General features: G+C 43.6%; 1 long non-coding RNA gene across 1 annotated transcript in view; it reads left to right on the top strand.

Annotated features, from left to right (window-relative positions):
- The window catches only part of LOC103605375, a 12,721-nt gene extending 10,052 nt beyond the window's left edge, over positions 1-2,669 (top strand). The window contains exon 2 of the long non-coding RNA XR_551788.1: positions 2,364-2,669. This is a non-coding gene — a long non-coding RNA (uncharacterized LOC103605375). The remainder of the gene's footprint in view (positions 1-2,363) is intronic.
- The last annotated feature ends 2,445 nt before the right edge of the window (positions 2,670-5,114 follow it).

Here is a 5,114-nt window from a genome sequence, read left to right as displayed (position 1 = left end):
CCCATGACCTGTTAAAAAATTACCCTTTATATATAGAAAACTATGTATTTTTAGAGGAAAAGGCAACACTAGAGTTTGAAATGAAATAAAGTAGTGCAACTTAATAGTATAACTGAACTGAACACTGAGCCCTATACAGTGTTTCATTACAAGACCGCCTGCAACTCTTCTAAATTCCTCAAAGACTTATTTCCTGTAACTCTGTGAAAGGTGTGAGCTTGAGAAATTGAAAGAGTGATTTGGTCTGAAAAATAAATGGACAAACACAGGACAGACAACAAATCATACCAAACTCTTAATTTCCTTGAGGAGTGTATACTAACCAGAACAGATGGTTGAGGAGGGGGCCAAACTTCTGAAAACCCCACATTTAATCAGTTCTTGGATTTATAAATCCTGTGGTAGCAAGTTCTGGAACATGGAATCCTTATGCACAGGGGTGCTAGATCTAATCAAACCAAGTGGATGACAGTATGTTCACAACCCCAGTGCCTATATTGGAGGGATTTCCATTTCTAAACTGGTGTCTGCAACCAACAACCACTCAGCCACCTGGGTCTGGACACGTCTGATGAAGTCTAGGATCTACTGTAGATGTGAACAAGGAATCTAAGATTTTGATCCTAAAAGAAGAAGATAAAATAAGTGAAAGACTGATTTATTTGCTCCACCAAAGGGTCAAGATTAAGAATTCTTTAAACTAGCAAATGTGATTACTGTATTTACAATATGATTCACTTGATTTATTTTTAGTGGCTTGCTATACTTCTCAGAAGCATAGGGTTGACTGGTAATGAGACGTGCAGGGCCACAGATCCTCTACACAGACGAGTGACTTCAAGCCCCCGGGCGCATGGGAAGTTTGATCAGGGAGGTCTTCTCTGTGCTTCAAGCCCCTGCTTGCCAGACCTTTCTTCCTCGGCTTTCCTTCCTCTTTCCTTGTCTTTAATCTTTCCACTGCCTCCTTCCCCTCAGCCTTGAACATGTCTGAACCTCCCCCATCATTTAAAACATGTTAATAAATTATTATGAAATAAATCTTCCATATTCTGGACACATTTCTATATATTGTTCTGTATCTTTATTTTTTTTTNAATAAATCTTCCATATTCTGGACACATTTCTATATATTGTTCTGTATCTTTATTTTTTTTTTCCATAACCAAACTTCACAAACAAATGGATGCATTCACTATCCTCACTTTCTTAACCCCATCTAATCTTCACTGTCGTCTGGTTTTTCTCCGCAACACTGCACTGGAACTGTCCTCATTAAAGTCCTCAGTGGCTGCCTCTGTGCTTGTGTTCTGATCTCTCTGCAGTATTTGTCGCCGTCGGCCACTTTCTTCTTCACACTCCCTCTTCTCTTCACTTCTGCACTTCTCCGTTTCTGAGGTCTCCTCCTACCTTTGTGATTATTTCTTCTTTGTGGACTTCTTTAACCGGCTTTGCTTCATAACAGACACATCTGCTCATGTCACTAAAATGCTTCAGGGGTTACCCACTTCTTACAAGACAAAGTTGGGATGCAAAGCTCCAGAGGGTTACCCCCCCCCCGCCTCTCCCCCCCACCTGGTGACAACCCATCTCATGCTTCAGCCACATCAACCTCTTTACAGGTTCCCAAACAGGTCATGCTATTTCACGCTTCTGTACCTTTGTACAGAATGTTCTCAGCTCCACCCCCATACTCCCCTGAGGAATTCCAGCTCATCTTTTAAGACTCAGAACAAAGGTGAGCAATTCTGGAAAGCCTTGTCTGCCCCCAGACAGAGGCAGCAATCTCACCTGGGTCCCCAGCCTCTGTGACATGTCTTCATTGTAGAGCTCTGCACCCTGTTACCTCACCCGGATCCTGGTCCTGCGAGCACAATAGGCGCTTATCTTTCTGTCTCCAGAGTTTGGCACAGCATGTGAATAGGGTGCAAGAAATGTCACACTTCTTTTACTTCTCTGAATTGAATTGAATTTACCCTGAGCTCTCTATTCGCTCCCAAGGGAAATTTAATTTCAGTCATTATTGGGGTAGGTTCCCTCCCAGGGTCAGGTGGAAGTCCCTTGTGACTTGTAGGATACAGAACATGCAAAGAGGGCTCTCCAGATTCTGTCTACTTCGCCACCACATCAGGCTCATTGTCCAAACCCACATGGAGCCACAAAGCAGATTCTTCTGAGACTTGAGCCTGGGTATTTTTTTCAAAGGGGTTCTCAAGGTCACAGCCCTTGATGTTTAGTCACTTATACCCCACCGCCACCTCTCATCCCCCTCTGCAGCCCCATCGCACGTGCTGTTGCAAAGCAGGGTTCAGGTGATCACACTTCATGGACACCCACAATGATCCTGTTCTTCCTCTTGTTTTCAGGGACTCCCTCAGCTGCCAGTCAGGCTGGCGCCCTGGGAAATGCAAAGCCCCAGCACAGAGCAGCACAACTCCCCTCAACGAGCACAGGCAGCTGAAACAGAAACAGGAATAAGGATGTCGAAAATCTGTTTCAGCCCTGCAACAGAACAGCTCCCAAAGACAGGGGCATCACAGGGTCCTGCTACCTTCTTTAGACAGAGAAGAGCACCCACAGCCAAGAAAACAAGACACGGATGAATATCGATAAATTAGTCTGCCATGTAATCATCCATGAATTTAATTACTTCATTAAAATACAGAAATGTACATAAAAAATCATGAATGGAATTGCTCTCCTACAAAAAGACACCTCCACCTGGCAGTCCTCCACTCAGCCCAATCCTCCTTCTAGTTTCTTCCCCAAAAAGGGAGGCCTAAAATGTCTGGGATCCTCCGTCTGTGGCCGGGGAGCACCACTCACATGGCTGAGTTTATCTGAGCTGCTGACTTGGGTTGCTGACGCAGTGCATTTGCAGCAGCTGCACTAACCCACTTTCTCTCATGGATGATTTTAATCTCTTTAATTTTTGCCCAGCCTGTGAGAAAACTGAAAGCATGATTGGGAGGGGGTGGGAGATAGAAGTTACAGGTCATGAGTTGAGTGGCGGCTAAATCCTGTGGGAGGAAGCCAACGCAAGTGTAATCCTTTCAGGAAAAAAGTATTACTGGAGAGGAGAAAGCTGCCAATGTAACTTTGTTCCAAGAATAAATAGCACATTTTTCCTCAGTGTTTGCTTTTCTCTCTTTGATCCTCTTGAAGCCCTCTGGAAATGCCTGACCAGCAATTTTTTCTCCCCTCTGAGGCTGGGAAGAAGGAGCCACAAGCACTCGCTTGAGATTCCTCAAATGAAGGCATAGGTAGGGGCTCCCAGGCAGCGCCAGAGCCACCAGGCTGTGGAAGCTGCGATCCAGACGTTTCCGTGAAGTTTAATCACCACAAATATGCCATGGAGTTTCCAACATGCTGTCATGATGCCCAGAAGCTGTTTAATGGGGAATTATAATGAACAGGGTCTAGTTGACCAAAGCCACTGTGATCCACAGGAGTTTGAAAATGGGAAAGAAAAGGCAAAGTTGGAGTGGGTTAATGTTTAGCTTTGGTCCCAGGCGACAGTAAGTGCGTGCACACAGCGAGGCTGACGAGAGCACATGTCCTTGCCATGGGAACTTTACTTTTCAAATGCTCTAGAAACCACAGTCCCTAGTAACACAGTTTCCCCTTCTCTTCCCAGATAGCTTCATTTCAAGGGACTTGTGGGCAGGGCAATGCCAGTGAAAAGCCTCGGCAGCAGACAGACCTAAATTCAATTCTTGTTCTCCCACTTGCTACTGGTGCTGGGTAAGGTAGGTGAAGTGCTCAGTGCCCTCATCTGTCAGATGGGAAAGATGATACTTATCTCCTAGGATGGTCGTGAAGAACATATGAGATGATGGGTGCAAACACTTAGCATCATGCTTGACCCTAAAAGTTGAATAATTGTCTATTCCCTTCCACCACTGCCTCTCCATAGCGTATCATTCAAATTGGAAAATACTAAGCACTGATGAATGGAAAGACTTGTATCAGGCTTACACAGGGAGCCAAGAAGTATAAAACTCAGTCAATGGGAAACAACATTCAAAAGGAAGTTTCAAGCCTGAAAAGTGTCAAATAACAGGCTCACGTGATATCATAAAACTACATATGAGACACTGATCAGTGCGCAGTCCTGACAGTCCGAGGGGTCCCCCAGAGCATAGAGGAATCTGGGGGAGAAAATGGAGAGGTCTGGACAGAAAGGCAAAGAACAACTAGGCATATTTTGGAAAAGCTGATAGACTTATCTGACTTAAGTAGGAACCCCCTAGGGGACTTTTGGGAGACATCTGGAAAGGAAACTGGGAAATGTGGTGGGTTAAAGATGGTGTCAAATTCTTCATCTTGTTCGCATTGAGAGGTATAGTTTACTTCTCTTCTGGAAGCTGGGCTAGCTCATTAACTGTTTAACAAAGAATGTAGTAAAAATGATGCTGTGCTATTTTTGACTAAGCCTTTAGGAGAGCCAGTAGCTTCTATTTCCTGCTTCATGGAACTTTTGCTCTTTATGTGCTACCTCTTAGAACACAGCCATCATGCTGTGAGGAATCCAAGCCACATAGAAAAGCCATGTGTAGACTCTCAAAAGCCTCAGCCAGATAGTACAATAACAGTATTCAGCCAACAGACAGTAATAAGAGCAGTCATGTGAGCGAGCCATCTTGCATATTCCAACCCAATCAAGCTCTCAGATAACTCCAGCCTCATTTGGTACCACACTGAGCAGAAGAACCACCCAGCTGATCCCAGTCAACCCACAGAATTGCAAAAGATAATAAAAAGATACTTGCTATTACATACAATTTTGGTGGTGGTGTATTATACAACAGTAGGTACTTGAGATAAGAAGGGACTTGTGGGAGGCATTGAACACTAAAGTCTACGTTCATCATCATCATCACCACCACCAATTATCACCATTATCATGATCATGATAGAAACTATTATTAGTAAATGATCACTATGTGCCAGGCACTATGTTTTAAGTTTTTAATACATACTTTTAAAATTTAACCTGCTTATAGCCTGTGAGGTAGGTACTATTATTTATATTTAATAGTCAAAAAAAACCCCACTAAAATTTAGAAAGCTTTAGAAATCTGGTCAAGATTATACAGCCAGAAAATAGTACAGAC

Source organism: Galeopterus variegatus, unplaced genomic scaffold (genome assembly GCF_000696425.1).
Source record: "Galeopterus variegatus unplaced genomic scaffold, G_variegatus-3.0.2 Scaffold5773, whole genome shotgun sequence".
NCBI lineage: Eukaryota > Metazoa > Chordata > Mammalia > Dermoptera > Cynocephalidae > Galeopterus > Galeopterus variegatus.
Note: the sequence above shows the minus strand (reverse complement) of the source record. Positions and strands in the feature narration are given on the sequence as shown.